The following is a 17,200-nucleotide window of genomic DNA, read 5'->3' as shown; positions in this document are numbered from 1 at the left end:
TCTTGGTCGTGTTAAGTCATAGGAGCTTGTTACCTGCTCATGAAACTCCAGAAGGCCAAAGGTGGGACCCTACGTTTTATTGAACACCGCTCAATCTCTGCTTCTCCTGTATCCTGGATGTTGACAAATATTTGTTAGCTACCACATCTCAATAACTTTCTTATTGGACATGTAGGCTTGAAAATGCTCTCAAATAGCTTCCTCCAAAGCCACTGCCTCCATGAGATATAAAAAGACATTTTCAACGGAATATAAACTGTAATATGCAAAATGAGGAATAAGATAAAAGACGGGTTAGAAAGAGAAGAGAAAATTATCAATAGTTTTTTGAAAATTATCAAAAAATAATTATCAATAAAAGAGAAGTGTCCAATAAGCCTCTGATGAGTCGACAATGATCTCAATCCTACCACCACTCCAACTAGGGATCACTACCATCATCGGAAGGACTGCAAGCAATGGATAAACAAGCCATGGAAGCACAACATGACAAATGACGGCTGTGAGCGGAGACATCTAAGGAGAGATTAATAATGGAAATTGCAATTCGGAGTTCTTTAGGTTGGTACTTGGCAGTTTGTCTGTTTGTGTGCAAGATATCTCAAGGAGTTGTGGACGGATCTGGATGAAATGTCCTGGGCAGGTTGGGTGGTGTGACAAAGACGAACTGATTCGATTTTGGTGAAGGTCCAGATCCGGAGACTGGAATTTTTACAGTGATTCTTCACCATTGAGAGATCGGGCCAAAAAAAAAAAAAATATATATATATATATATATATATATATATATATATATATATATATATATATATATATATCGCATGATATCTCAAAAAAGTTGTGGCCAGATTAGGACGAAACTAGGTGGATTGGTGTGTGACAAAGAATTGATTCAATTTTGATGAAGATCCGAATCTGGATCCGGATACGAGAATTATTAAATTTTTAAAGTGATTATTCACCATTGGGAGAAAGGGCCAAAAATGATATATGGCATGATATCTCAAAAATATAATGGGCCCGATATGTTCTCGTGGATCAGGTATTGTGCGGCGGAGGTATGCGCTCTACCGAGTGCCCTTCTAGTTTTTGTATGTTTTCAGTCAGTCATTGAATCTGCACAGGTTCTCAGATATACTGCAGTCAATACATCCTGACACAGCTCTGTATTTAATGGTCCGTCTTGTCAAATGTTTTGCTTTGTCTCCTTCACTTTCTACTATTAGTTAATGGCCCCAATGTTTCGCATCACCTTGTGGGGTTGGCCAGGCTAAGTTTTTGGTCCAAGTCTTTCATGACACGACTGGCTCAGGCAAACGCTCAACTAAGGAGGCAGGAATTTATCTGGCAACACCGATCTGGCAGTTTATTGTCACGGCCTAAAATCAAATCCAGGTGAGACAGTTCAAAAGCATGTCTTTCACCTCTGCACCATCCCGTCGGACACGTTGATCCCCATACTTAAAAAAAAAAAACAGCGGATGTTTAATCGGCTCCGTCTGTCTGTCTGTCTGTCTGTCTGTCTGTCATGCCATCTCTTCCTAAATGGTTGTGTATAAATTCACCAAACTTGGTAGTTATGATCACCACATGGCACAAAGATGCAAGAGCAGTATCATTTTTGGCTCCACCCCCTGGAGAGGGGTCAAAAGGTCAAATACCAGAAAATACAATTACGGGCACATTTTTCAACATTTTAAAAATGGAACTTTGTATATGCGATCAACATTGCGGGATGCATGAAATATGTAACAATTTTTGGATTTGACCCCGGGTTCATTCAGCAGAGGGTGGGGACTGAGGGTCACAGGGGTCAAAACAGGGAAAAAAAATTAACTGAAAATTTGATATTGGGTCATTCCTCGTGGAACTTTTTTAGCGTAGTTCATCTTTGCTTTCGGTGAGAAGCATTGGGATTTGTGATGGCATGCGTTGACCTCACTCTCGTTTGTTTTGCAATGCCAGAAATGAATCATTAGCAGAGCATTTTGTGGACAATCTCTTGCTTTCCAAAGCATCTAAGATTAGCGCACCAAATACCTACCCAGTGGAGCCCCATTATAAGGAATGCTCATTATAATGAACTTCGATTCGAATGAAGGTTACCTTTTGACCATAATGCTTGGGCCATCCGATTATATGGCAAGCGCTCACAACGAATACAGAACAAGCCTGGTGGACCTGTTGGCAGTGCTTGGTCAAATGGATGGGAGCGAATTCCCCTCTTGAACATGCACAACCCTGGCCGGACTTCTCTCGGTCTCGATGTTTACCGCGTGTCATGTTTCCCTCGGTACACCTGCTAGGATCAATCGTCCGCACCGAGCCAGCCGATCCCATGCCTCGTACATCTCTCAGCTCTGTGCCCTCCAGCTGTTTCTTAAGCTGTGTCTGTGTTAGGTTTTGTGATTGAAGTTGCATTTATATCCGCACATTTTGCCACTACAGGGTGTGTACTCGGGAAGCAATCCAAGGTAAGGCCTCCATAACCAGATGTTGTATTGAAGGTGGACTATATTATGTAACATTATGGACAGTACACGCTATCTGTTGTATTTATCTCTGTATCTGAGGAACCAAGGTAACCATACGTGATAAGCCAAAAGGGTAACTGTCAATCTTCTTTGAATATGACTGGTTTCACAACCTTGAGGTTTAATGTTGGCTCATTAAACTCGTATCCCACTTCTCCATTTTTCTAACCTACAACTCCAACAACTTGGCACGACCAGTTCTTCTTCTCACCAGTCTAGCAGCATGTAACATGGACATTGGACATATTTGTGTTTGTGCAAGCAACGCCAGGATGAAGCATTCGTCTTGCAGACTGGGGTTACGGCCTGTCATGACCTAAATTCTTGATCGTGCTATCGTGTTCAGATTCTCACACAGACCCGGCTTGCCACTTGTGTCAGAGTTATTTTTTCCGTGCAGCACAGATATATTTTCTTTTAACCTTTTCCTTCTTTACGAGATGTGCATGAGAATTTGAACTTTTTCCATGAGCGCACATCAAACCACTTGAAGTGGTTTCTCAAAAATAATAAAAGGTTGATGAGGAACCTCAGCTTTTATATTCCTGCCTTAGGGAGTGATCCGGAATGACTGTTGAGTGCCTCATCGTTTTGTCTTTGCATTGCGGTGTAGATCTTGCTTGCGTACTTTGTCTGGCCATGCCGGCGTGACTGTGATGCATTCCTACCTGATTGTCGAGTGCGAGACTAAGAACCTGGTGAGAATTGATTCGAGCTACTTTGTAGGACAGGATAAGGATTTTAATTGCATCGTGACGTCACTAAACATGAAACTTGATTGTTGTGACTGGCTGGAGGTGTTCCCCTTTCTCGCTCCCTCCTTTCCTCTGGCATACACATTTCTCATTTCTCCTCAGCTCTGCTATCCTTCATCCATTTCATTGAACTGTTAACAAAAAAATTCTTTCTTTTTTTACAGAGTAAGATTCATGGAAAAGCAATCCATAGCTGACAGTGGGACAAATATCAAAGGAATGAACGAACAGGAAAAAACGCCAGGGAGGAGAGGAGGAAACAGAAACTAGGAAGTAAGATGTTTGAGTTAGGAGAATGGGGGTCATAAAGATCATGGGTCAGAATTGGCGATGACAATATATGGCAGTGCATGACTTGCTTGAAGCCAAGGAGGGATGAATGAGACAGAACATCCTGGCGATGGTTCCATAGACTGGAGAAGTGAGCAATAAGAGAGTCAAAGTGTAAGGGAGATCGGGGCTAGTTGGAACATGGGGTAGGTTGAAACATTGCAATTATCCAATCAGCTTCTTAGCTGATGACATTGTAGTTCCAGTGGAAAAATTACAGAAAAGGAAGGTGTACATTGCCATTTTGTTTTCAAGTTCCACTGCTGCATGACCTTTCCTGGGAAAGTCACATTTCAAACCTCGCCTCCAAAGCCAGTCGCCGACTGGGAATCCTCCGTCGTGCAAAGTCCTTCCTCGGCCCTCCTGAGCTCTTGACCACTTACAAAGCTTTTGCCGGAGCCTGATGGAGTACTGCTCTCCCCTCTGGGCTGGTGCTCCTGCATCCCACCTTTCATCAAGTTTCGTTCAAATCGGGCAATGAAAAAATTATTAAAAAATCAATTCCCGATTCAGTCAAGTACTCTTCGGGAGAATTTGATCATTGTAAACAATCTCAGCCGTATAGTTCGCTGGAGCTATCTTTCTTTTCTTGAAATGATTTTTTTCATCAACCGCTGTCACAACGCGAACCCAACGGGTTCACGGGTCGTCCAGTACCCCATATTATTGTTCGTCCTATTGTCAAAAGCTGAAGAGTGCAACTGCAGGAAATGAACTTGAAAGGATTCCTGAGATCGACGTCAGTTACCAGACAAATAAACAAAACAGATGTTCAGTGATGCCGAGGGAGAGATGCTGACTGCAAAAAATTTGAAGGAAGCAAACTTATATTATGGTTGATGTGCAAAGGAGGCCAGGAAGCTGGCTCATGGGTTTGCTTTAAAGAACAATAAAACTTTTCCAAAATCTTTGACCGGCACGGAATTGGCAGCGGTCGACTGATTCACAGATTTCCTCAAGCAGAATTGAAATATCTCGCTCAGGATGCCCGAGTCAACATTGCTTATCGAGGAACCAGCTTCAATCACCATAATGTGGAAACGTTTTTCACCAACCTGGAAACCGTGATGAATCGTCATAACTACTAGCCTCAAGATGTATTGGATATTAATGAAACAGGCTTCATGACATCCAGAAACCGTCCAAAATTATTGCAGGAAAGGGTGTCCAACAAGTTGTATGTTGTTGAAGCAACGACAGACATATTGTTCAGATGAAGCACGAAGTTGAAAATATATGCCGGATACCGATATTACTTGATAATTTTGAGGAACTTAGAATGTCTTTCACTGTTTCTCAGAGAGAAACAATAAAAACAACACACGTCCATTATAATTTTTCCATGATGAGAGAACATGTTCCAACTTGTCCCATATGGTATTACAACGAGCCCGATATGGAGTAGGTTGGAACAGAAAAAAAAAAATCGATTTTCTTTTTGCCTCTCGAGCACGAATGATGTACTATATAATTGATTTCCACTGCTGCTGATATGTAGCTTGTTGGAGGCCCTTTCACATATATATATATATATATATATATATATATATATATATATATATATATATATATATATATATATATATATATATATATATATATATATATATATACATTGTTACAGATCTGGAAACCATTTACATTCAACATACAGATGTCCCAAAAGTCAGTTATGTCGTTAAGTATGTGTGTAGTCAGATCCCCTTCCTTTTGTCTTGTGGGAGAATCAAAGGCGTGTGTTGCGATTTCTTTTAGTTAGGTTATTACATCTAATAAACGATCCCATCTGCCTGACCCCTTCGGCCCATGACGCTACATCACCACCCGCTGGCTACTCGTACCTTGACTTGCCAAGAGGGGGTCTCGCGGTTCCAGTTCTTGGCTTCCACGAACGTTGTAACTTTTGTACGATGACCTTCACGGCACTGACACTGTTACTCGTCGAGAGCGAAGCCAGGTGGAGGAGTAACTGGGGTCTCCTGGCAGGGGCCGAGGCCCTGCCCCGCAAAGGTGGGCCGAAGGACCCTGTTAAATCAGAGGCGGACAGCGAGGTGCATTTTCGCCAAGGGCCCCTCCCCGTGGAGAGAAGCCAATAAAATCTCCGAGACTCTCTGTAAAAAAAAGGGGTCCGGTCGAGTTTGCTTTCATGGTGGCTGTAAGCAGTCAGTTTTGTTTCATGATGGCTGTACGGGGTTCTGGAGTTTCATGGTGGCTGCTATGAGGAGTTTTAAGGAAGGACAAAGCGACCCTGACTTCCCTCCGTGGACCCCGATTGTTCACCACCCGAGCTCCGCCACGAACCACGAGTCCCTACGTGCGACTGGGGACTGGACCAACGACCTTTGTCAGGTTCCGCATCGCGGAGCATGCCCTTCCTCTGACGGTCAGGTACACCACCGAACTCTGACGCCCAGCTTGTCTCTCTCCATGGCTGCGAGGGTCCAATAAAGACTATGGGTTTCTTTTCAGTGTGTGTGTGTGTGTGTGTGTGTGTGTGTGTGTGTGTGTGTGTGTGTGTGTGTGTGTGTGTGTGTGTGTGTGTGTGTGTGTGTGTGTCTGCGTGTGGGCCCGTCTTTAAGTAGATCTGAAGAAGTGTTTTTGCTCATTGTAAATATTCCTTCTTGCATATTCGTGTTGTCTTGCCTTTGTCTTTTTATTGTAAATAAACATTTGTAGAAATATTCCCAGTCCATTTCTGTCCCTTCTTGAATTGGTCCAGCATGGTTCGGATCTGAGTTTAGACGGGGTTTTATCTCCGATAATCCGTTCATTCCAGCCGGCACGACTTTGGCAGTTTCCGCTCGGCTGTACCCGAACCGGAGTTGGTAGTCGGTAGTTGGAACTCTCCCGCAGTCGGTAGAGTGACGCGTTCGAGCAAGACGTGCCGAGGGCGTGGTTTCCCCGGCAGTCGAAATGGCATAGTTAATTAGGTAAATTGGTTATAGACAAATCGACCCTACGCTACGCGTTTGAGATATTGGCGACCACAGTCGGTTAAACGACCCGCCAGCTCGCGGAGTTATCCGAGCGACGGCCTACAATTCCGGGGAGTGTGGTGGGAGATGACGCAAACCTCCTCCACCTCGTGGTCGTTCTCGCCACCGATCCTCGGCCCACAACAGTGTGGTGTCAGGAGCGGGGTACGAACCCCTCCACCTCCATAGAAAATTTGCGGGGTTCGAATCCACAACAGTTTGGTGTCAGGAGCGGGATTCGAACCACTCCTCCCCCACAAGAAATTTACAGGACACCAAACACAATAGTTTGGTGTCAGGCTGAAGTACTCGAACCCTCCTGCCTCCATAGAGATATTTACGGGATTCGGATCAGGGATGTGCTTGGCAACTCCCCCCCCCCTCCGTCCAAATTAAGAGCAGTAAAATATTATTTTATTCTCAGCACGGACCATGGCGGTCCAAGATGGACTGGTACAGGTGGGTTCAGAATTAACGTTAGAAGAACCCGTGGCTCAGGACATAACAATCCTTGTTGGCTCCGCTCCCGATCATGGTGGATCGGCTCTGCCATTTGACATGAGCCAGATGATGGAGATGTTGATGGAAAGAATGGATGCGAATGTGCAAAGAATGGAGAAACGAATGGATGCGAATATGCAAGCACTGAGGGGTGATTTGCAAAATGTAGTCCGGAATTTTGCAAATGAGACCAGGATTCTACGTGAAGAAATTACTGATGTGAGGGGAGTGTAACTGCTGTTCGGACCGCAATGGAGACGGGCGAGGTCGAGGGGACGAGTGACGCTACGGTCGTTACGGGTAAAACCTGTAAACTCGGGCAAGTGGAGACACAGAGCCAGGAATTAAAAGAGGTGACAGACATGCAGAAATAAAAAGAGGGGGACAAATTGCACGAAACTAAAGAGGAGCACACACATGTAGAACTGGTGAGGGACATTGAGGTTGAGCAGGTGGAATGTTTCGGGACCCAATGCGAGGGTCAGATTAACCTCCCACAGGAACGAGGGGAGACGGTATGCTCCCTCGAGGCAGGCTGTGACGAGGTGAGTCCGGTAAGGCTGTACGAGGTCGAGCGGGTGCATGGTGCAAATGAGCACATGCCGAGCTTGGGGGGTATAGAAACCCTGGGATCTTTTGGGCTAACACGAGCCCCTGATGTGAATGTCCCAGAGTGTGTGCTAAAATGTGTGCAGAATGCGAATGACATGGCATGTGTGGAAATGGAACACGGACCGACCCAGAAGGGAGACGTGGGTCATGTAACGGACGGGAACGGCGAGGCTAATGGGCTGCACGGAACTATTTTGGAGACCGTGCCGGCTCCGCGGGACACTGCGTGCGAGGTCCGTTCCGTGTTTTGTGAACGACCCAGGCGCGCACGACTCCGTGGTCGGGAGCCGGCGTTGAAACGTCCCGTGACTGGTACGAAACCACCGCGTGGACGGCTAAGATGGCGGCAATGGTGTGAATTTGTAAAGCACGTGGCCCCATGTGAGCACGTGTGTGAGGCTCCGCGTGCTGCGCGCAGTGAGTGGAATTCGCGGGACGTGCGGAACGTGTCCCGACGACGCCGCCGCGCCCATGTGCAAATGACGTCGGCAGGAATCGCGCAGCACAAGGGCCAAGTGAGAAACGCACGGCTCACATGGTGGATGGCTCGGAAGCGGACGTGTAATGCGATCGACGGGGTGACGTTACACTTCCAATTATCGCCCGAACGAAGGGGTCGAGCGAGTTGCGAACCGCCGCCCTGGCGATGCAAGGCCTACCGAGCCTTTGCACGAGTACCCGATCCCCAGCCAGGAAGTAGCGAACATCCTCGTCGTGGGCAAAGGAGCACGAGTTCGTGGATGGGTTTAGCGTTAGATAGACTGGCCTCATGGGGTATGAGCATTCCTCGATGGGGCCTGGTGGGATCAGTTAGAGGGAATTTAGGTTATAATTTAGAATGGATTGGAGACTTGGACAGACATGGAACGTGTAGTGGGGACGTAGCTTAGTAATATAATTAAATGGAACGTGCATTAGTATAAGGGATGACGAGGGGCACGAGATAGTTCGGGGGACGTAGCTTGCAGAGTGTCAGTGTTGGTTGAAAAAAAAATGAGAAGAAAGAAACATAATGAATGAATGTGGATCAGCGGTCCCGAGTGTGAATGGAGTGAATGTAGAATACATGGTGCGAAGGAATGATTGGGGGGAGGAGTAAATCCCACCCAAGGGAACCTGGGGTTAGTGTAATGTTAGTGGGTTAGTTAAATTAACCAAAAACAGATGTCGGTTTGTTGTTGCTGTTGGATGAAGGCACGAAATCGATTCAAGGGTGCAGGAGTCTATTGACCGGCTGGGAGCGTGGCTGGTGAAATTTGTGCACTGATTAGAGGGCCCCCCCCCCGGGCACCGGAGTCGTCGGCCATTGATCCAAGGGACCGAGTTAGTGTAATGGGCACGGGCAGCCCACGGAAACGGGACCCAGAGCACCAAAATGCCACGTGGGCATCGAAGGGGACACTGCCAGGGGCATTGCCCACATTCATAAGTAGTAGGTAAGCTCGGAGACAGCCTCAGCGACCCGGGGGTGCCGTTGTTCGAGTTCGGCAGATGGGTATCCCTGCCAATGGAGCCACACTGCCCAGCCATGAAATTGTGCAAAAAGCACGAGAGAAAATTTGCGGGCCAGGCCCAAATTAATAACGAACACCAACACAGGCGACGGGAATCATGGTTTCTAGAACCGATAGTTTAAAGAGACAGGCGTGTTGAAAAGCCCCGGGGATAGATTAACGTTAATAAATGCCAGGATAAATAGGAAATGTGTACCCCTTCGCAGCATCCATCCCTTCGCTGTTCGTAGGCCGCTGGACTCACCTTGGGAAATTGCTGAAATCTGAGGGAGTTATTCTGGGGCTGCATTGGGCCTCGAGACAGATTCACTAGTCTCTTCCTCATTCCCCTCAAAAAGGATCTTAGGGATTGGGGTAAACGGTTAGGACAGGTTAGCCGACCAAATACAATAAGGAGGCTCGGGACACGCGTAATTATAAAATTATATATATATATTTTTAAAAAGTCTAAATTTCGTTGTTTCTTTGTTGCAAGCTCATGGAACAAGGACAGGCATAGGCGATAGGTTGGGGGGAGACCATAGGGTAGGTCCGAGTCCGTTTTCAGACCGACCGGTGCCACCACACTCCCTAAACAACCTCACGAGAGCAGACCGAGGCCGGCCAGCTTCGTGTGCCGACCTCCTCTTGTACTATATCTTGCCTGGTCTGCGTTTGCCATGCCATGCCATGCTTTGCCTGCCTTTGCCTTGCCTCTATACCTGCCCATACTTTTGTTTGCATTGTCATTCACTCTCACCATGTGCTCCAGGACCATGTCTGAAAGTGTTTTGCAAGGACTGCCCTCCAGGCAGCCGCATTACCGGGGACTGCATTTGAGCAGCCCGGATATCTCCTTGTTGTTGCATGAAGGCCAATTCAAATGGACCGGGGACTGCACTGAGCAGCTCGGAGATCTTGTTGCATAAAGGCCAGTTCAAATGGCCTGTGAGACAGCGTATGGCCTGCCGTGTTAGGGTGAGTTGCCTCCAGCAACCGAAAAAAAAGAAGAATTCAACGACAAACAAGGGACCTTTGAAGGCCCTAAAGACGTTTGACCATCAGTACCTGCTGTGCACTCACCCACAATTGTTAACTTTGCTGTGTTTTCTCTCCTCAAATCACAGGTCCTGGGCCATGGGTAGTGTAAATATTAGGACTGTACATGATTTTAACCCACCTGTTGTTTGTTTAGTGCCGGCAATGTAGTTAAGTTGTCCGAGTGAGTCTGTTAGTTTAGTTACGCAATGCACTGGGTTATTTATTTTTGGGACATGTATTCCAAATGTCGCACTCAGGGATCCGTATGTAAAATGTACTAGGGGAAAACCTACACCTGCATGCCACACGAAAATTAACGACTCGGGTCAAGTCGAGAAAAAGGGGGGGGGGGTAGTGTTACGGATCTGGAAACCATTTGCATTCAACATACAGATGTCCCAAAAGTCAGTTATGTCATTAAGTATGTGTGTAGTCAGATCCCCTTCCTTTTGTCTTGTGGAAGAATCAAAGGTGTGCGTTGCGATATCTTTTAGCTAGGTTATTACATCTAATAAACCATCCCATCTGCCTGACCCCTTTGGCCCATCACGCTCCATCACCACCCGCTGGCTGCTCATACCTTGACTTGCCGAGAGGGGGTTTCGTGGTTCCAGTTCTCGGCTCCCACGAACGTTGTAACTCTTGTACGATGACCTTCGTGGCGCTGACACTGTTACTCGTCGAAAGTGAAGCCACGTGGAGGAGTAATTGGGGTCTCCTGGCAGGGGCTGGGGCCCCGCCCCGGAGAGGTGGGCCGGAGGACCCTGACCAATCAGAGGCGGACAGCGAGTTGTGTTTTCGCCAAAGGCCCCTCCCCGTGGAGACAGGCCAATATAATCTTCGAGACTCTGTAAAAAAGGGGTCCGGTCAAGTTTGCTTTCACGGTGGCTGAAGGCAATCAGTTTTGTTTCACAGTGGCTGTACGGGGATCTGGAGTTTCACGGTGGCTGCAACGAGTTTTAAGGAAGGACAGAGTGACCATGACCTCCTTCCGTGGACCCCGATTGTTCACCACCCGAGCTCCGCCACGAACCACGAGTCCTTACGTGCGACTGGGGACCGGACCAACGACCTTTGTCAGGTGCCGCATCACGGAGCATGCCCTTCCTCCGACAGTCAGGTTCACCACCGAACTCTGACCCCCAGCTTGTCTCTCTCCATGGCTACGAGGGTCCAATAAAGACTCTGGGTTTCTTTTCATTTTGTGTGTGTGTCTGCGTGTCGGCCCGTCTTTAAGTAGATCTGAATAAGTGCTTTTGCTCATTGTAAATATTAATTCTTGCATATTCGCGTTAATTCTTGCCTTTGTCTTTTTATTGCAAATAAACATTTGTAGAAATATTCCCAGTCCGTTTCTGTGCCTTCTTGAATTGGTCCAGCATGGTTCGGATTTGAGTTTAGACGGGGTTTTATCTCCGATAATCCGTTCATTCCAGCCGGCACGGCTTTGGCAGTTTCCGCTCGGCTACACCCGAACCGGAGTTGATAGTCGATAGTTATAACTCCACCGCAGTTGGTAGAGTGACCCGGTTGTATGTATATACTAGCGATTCCTGTGCACATGCACGGGATAGCAGTAGCTGGTAGCTGGTAGCAGACAACATAGCTGGTAGCAGACGACAGACCGTACACGGGGAATGACAAAAATACGCATTGTGCAAAATGCAAGTGGTACTATGGAACGCCAAGACTTCCCAAACATTGTTGGCATGTCCGCTAAGTGCCACGGCAATTTCATAGGGATCGTGTGACGGCGAGTCGAGTTTTTAGTGTGCAAGCTTGGTATTATAATAGAGATATTGTTGTGGTTTCCACCCGTTCGGCGTGCAGACGACCGCTTTTAACTAATCGCGGCCGTGCGCCCACCAGATGGGCAATCCTAGTCGCGGCTTTCCGGATCAACGCCGAAATCCAGCTACGGGTGTGTTTTTAACCACACCGTAAATTAGCCAACTCTTCTGTCCACTCGCGACAGGGTCCGATCGCCAAATTGTCGATTTACCTAAGTATACACGCAGACAGAAATGCCGGGGATTTACACCTCGATGGGACCCGTACGGACACGAGCCGCTGAACGCAGCTCGTGCCGTTTGTGATTGCTGAGCGGTTTATTATCGCCAAGCCCCGTCGGACCCGATTAGCTTATTGGTATTAACAACCAGCTAATATTCCGTACGTAATTACAGCAGCTCAATAGAGGAAGAGGATGCAACGAGCAGGTGAACATTCAAACAATGACATTTATTTGTCACGTATGCAGTCAATGAAGCAATGCAGATATACAAGCACGTATGCAATGAAATGAATGCAACAAATGGGAGTAGGGACAAGACATGAGCAAACCAAAGACCTGCAGCCATATCTATTTATTATGTACACAATCACTTAACCACAATTCTACTTAGCGGACACGGCGCCACAACTTCCATACAAAGAAAACCCCAGGAAAGGAAAGGAGAACAGGACCCGTAGGCCTTTAATGTTTCCGTGGAGCTGTGGAGACTGCAGGAGCTCCGCGAGACCGTGCAGGTTACCTGCCACCCTCGTGGTGACTTGCTGGACGACCCTCGATGTCTCGCCGTCAACATGGCTGCTGGTGTGATGGCGACTCGGTTGGTCTGGGCCTTGCCGTGCGGCCTGGTCGATCGGCCTATCCGACGACGCCTCCGAGGAACAAACGGGCCTTTGCTCTTTCAAGAGTTGATGCTCTTTTACGAGCCCGCCCGTTCCTTGGCGTTTGCTCGGACCGTTCTGTCGCTGGCTGGCGACTTCTCTCCGGCCGTCTCCACCGACCCGCAGTTCGGCACGGTACTGCAGGCTTGGCTGCGCTCCAGGCTTCGCTGCGCTCGGATGTCCCCGACTGCCCTCCACTGGACTCGAACCTTGGCGCTCTCCACCCCGACTCCAGCTCGACTCCAGACCGACTCCTTGCTTGGCGTTCCAGCGCACCTTTTTATGGAGTCTGGGGGGGGGGTGAGTTTGATCTTCCACCTTCAACCTTTCACCCCCCCCCCTCGCTGGCTCCGCCCCTTTTGGCATTTTGATCCGATCTAGTCATGAAACGCGAACATGCACGGACGTTGTAGGAATCATCCTTACCACGCGCGGACGTTGTGGAAATCATCAGCTCCCGCCCCAACGAGGGAGTCCCCGCATCTGTCGTGGAGATGCTGTTCGTTGGGATTCGCCGTGGCTTGTGAAAAGATGGCGGCGCAATGGAGATGAAGGTGAGGCGATGTTCGTTTGTGGAAATGTTGTTGAGGAGATGGTGAGGAGATGTCGTGGTTGGCGCTGTGGTGGGGATGGCGTGGTTGTTGAGATGCGGTTGTGGTTGTTGAGATGCGGTTGTTCCAAAATAAAGATAGCCAAAGAATAATACTACCTCAAAGATCACAGCCCGGTTACCCGAAGAAATCCCTTTAGACATCGGTGGGGAAATCTAATCTGAACACGCACTTATCGACATAACTGATCTCTGGGAAACCTGAGTGGTGTTCTGTGAATTTTCACAACCGTAACAATATCTTCTCCCTCCTTGTGTCTGTCGACTCGCATGATTTGTCCAGATTTGCATGCCCCATCCACCTTTCTCCCCATACCCATTATAAATAAACCCTTAAAAAGATAAGGAACGTGTTCCATCCTTCTGTTTTCTGTGTGTGCTGCCACCAAATTTGGGTTGTTGAGGCGACCTTGGGGAACGTTAAAGTTGTAGATAATTATATTGAACGTAGTAGTTATCAACTGTCTGGCCGTTTGCGGGACAAGAACCCCGTGCCGAGGCATATCATGGTTGCGGGCCTTAGATGCAACAATATGTCCAGAGAGATGGCTGTAACCTCTTGTTTGAAATTGTACACCTCCAACTATTACTGAGAGGAGTGAAAGCATGTCCAGAGTTGAGTGCTCAGGACAGAATCCAAACTTATGGTCAGACATCAGACTGTTCTTAAACAAGAAAGACGACATCAGAAGCAGCTTGTAATTGCAAGCAAGCTCATTGGTCTATAGTTGGTTGGGTTTATTTTTGCACCCTTCTTGTGGATGGGAGTGATGTTAGTTGACTTTCATGCAGAAGGGAGGTGGCCAAAGGAGAAAGACACATTTTAAAAGGGCAGATTGGGCCGAAACAAGAATGGCAGAGCAGGATTTTAAAATATTAGCACTGATGCCATCTTGGCCCATCACTGAAGCAGGGTCAAGGCCAGACAGAGCTTTCTCTTCTTTCTTGGGTGAGAATGACACATAGTACATTATAGAGTGGGTACATCGGGGTAAGATGGGGCGACATAACGGAATGGGTTGGACATATGAGATTTGGAGGCAAAGACAGAGTTTAGACATTCTGCCTTCTCTCAGGAAGAGTCTGCATCAACGTCATTTTAGGTGAGGGATGGGATGGAGGGGAATCATTTTCTTAATGTGCACCTCCACCTTTGGTTGTCCTGAACTCAAATCCATCTGAATCTTTTGCCAAAACCATCTCGGTCAATCATCAGCTGGAAACTCAAAACTTGAATTTGGAGGTTGCCGTGTTTTCAGCTTGTGACAACTTGTCCGGTGTAAAGCTAAATCCACGCAGTCAGTCCCTGTAGCTTGCTTTGCTGTGATGTTTTTACCATCACCCAGGCAGCAATAGCAGTCTCACTTCCAGATTGCAAAAACCCTTCTCTATCTACTGGAACATACAATTCAGTCCAACGCTGACTTGAGTGTTCTATTATTGACACAGATTTTTTTTTCAACCACATTAGCAATGGATACATGTGTATGCTTAGTAGAAAGAATGCTTGATTGATTTTTCCAGACTCCACACTCATTACAAACCCTCTGTCCTGTTGCTTCCTATGTACCTTAGTTTCACAAGTTTATTTGGCTTTGTAAGCAAGAACATGAAGCCACAACATAAAACATTCCACAATAGCTGGGCATGTGCTTTATTCATTGCCTTGTAAACTTTTGGGACTTTTCCAACTCGTGAAACATGGCATTTAAACTCATCTTTTTCAAACTTGTCGAGCCCGACTGTTGTATTCCTTCGAAGGTATCCAGCAGACAATTATCCGAGAAGTTGTGACTCACACTCTTTGGCTTCACGATCGGTTTTCAGACATCATCTTGAAAACTGCTAACAATGCATGCTTGTACAGTAGCTCTACGGTCTATTTGGATCTCAATTGCGTACAGCTATCAATATCGGGAAAAAATATCCAAATGCTATTTGTCACAGGTTGTCATGGTGCCTCAACTATTGTTGGAAATTGATGACCATTTGGAGCTCTGGGGAAGCACTTGAATGTAATTTATTTCTGAATGCCTCGGTATTATATGAGTTCATCGCTCGATATAAATCTGTTTCCTCTTATTGTCAGAGCTACAGTGAAGCTTTCTGACACACAATGACTGCAGTCAGTTGATTTCCTCAAGGTCACCCAGCTGTCCTTTGTCATCTTGGGATTAGTGATGTAATGCTCTTCTTACTGTTATAGTTTTTTTCCCCAAAGTTTAAAAGTTCATGACTTGTTATTGCATTCCACTTGGCAAAGAAAAGTACAGCTTTGTTGTCTTCCATGTCTGCTTGGCCAAATATGCCACGTGTTCACTTAAGGTAAGTAAAATCGTGATCAGTAATTTTAGTCATTCTGTAAAATAATTGTTTGTTCTTGACACAATGGAAATATCGAAGAGCCTTTGTTGGAATCCTATAAATTTGTGTTTCGTTTAAAAGCTGAACTTCTTTAGGAGTCATCTAAATATTGTGAATGTAAACGGTGGGGATCAGAGGCGACAATGTGGAAAAGGAAGGTGAATGTGTGAAGGAAAGGAGAAATGTGAGGTTTGGGAAGTTGGAGGGGGGTGAGGAGGAGGGTGAGGGGATCGTGGAATGAGGCGGGGGAGTGAAAATTCTTCCATCTTGTCATAGATGTTATATAGATGGCCTGTTTCTATGTCTGGCACTGTTTAAATTGAGAAGTTAACACAGAATTACTGGCACTCTTTTGTTGTCCCATATAAATCTATGCAAGGTGACTTGTCGCACCATATATATATATATATATATATATATATATATATATATATATATATATATATATATATATATATATATATATATATATATATTTCTTTATTATGATTCAGATGTTCAGATGTACCGTCGGTGTTGTCAAAGCAGATTCTTGGCAATGGTTATGCTCAGTCATTTGCTATTGCCTTCCGAGCAGTTGTCAGGGCAGGAATTTGTGATTTATTCAGGGATCCGGCAATAGCTCGCCTTCCCTTGACTTGGGACACCAAGGGATCTTAAACGTCCACCAACAAATGCCAGCAGATGGGATGCCCAGTTTATCGTCCATCCAAGGGACGACACACACATTGATGGATCACTCTGCCTGTGAAACACCAGGATGACAGTTTATAGCTGGGTTGGGATTCAAACACATGCTCGACAGCTTGGAGGTGAATGTGTGTCCCTCCTGGTCGAGGCCATCCTGCTAGCAAATATATATATATATATATATATATATATATATATATATATATATATATATATTTGCAGAGGTGCCCACACAAGATAAGGTTACTATTGGTGGGGCCGATTCTATGGATCATCCGGGCCACATGGGCCATAGATCATCTTGGCCGTGACAATGCTGTGCAACTCAAGGTCTGCTTCTGACCAAGTCAATCTCCACTGGCCTGATGTTGTTATTTGGAGTGAGCCATGTGAGGATGTGGGCATGTGGAAGGCCTCTCTTCCGATACTCAATGGAGTACAGCCAGGCCTTCACCACACCAAAGGAACCTTTCTTTATGAGCTCCATGAGCTTCTTGTACTTCTGACAGAAGATGCGGGTGATGAAGTCTGGCCGGTCTTGTGGCTGTTGTGCTGAAAACAGATTGTCAACTATCTCTGGCCACTTTGGATTGCAAGTCACAATGATAAAAAGGTCTTGCCA

The 17,200-nt window shown here is 46.5% G+C and overlaps 1 protein-coding gene across 10 annotated transcripts in view; it reads left to right on the top strand.

The window, feature by feature from the left end:
• The window catches only part of FILIP1 (filamin A interacting protein 1), a 180,328-nt gene that overhangs the window by 37,010 nt on the left and 126,118 nt on the right, over positions 1–17,200 (top strand). Inside the window, exon 1 of one of the 10 annotated variants that reach the window (XM_085859317.1) lies at positions 2,324–2,474. The exons of the other annotated variants lie outside the window; for them this stretch is intronic. The gene's annotated coding sequence lies outside the window, so the exon portion shown is untranslated. Of the gene's footprint in view, positions 1–2,323; positions 2,475–17,200 lie in introns of those variants that run through there. 10 annotated transcript variants of the gene reach the window in all.

The sequence above is a fragment of the Eptatretus burgeri genome, chromosome 16, assembly GCF_056783735.1.
Source record: "Eptatretus burgeri isolate ZD-2024b chromosome 16, Ebu_testis_v1, whole genome shotgun sequence".
In the NCBI taxonomy this organism is placed as follows: domain Eukaryota; kingdom Metazoa; phylum Chordata; class Myxini; order Myxiniformes; family Myxinidae; genus Eptatretus; species Eptatretus burgeri.
Note: the sequence above shows the minus strand (reverse complement) of the source record. Positions and strands in the feature narration are given on the sequence as shown.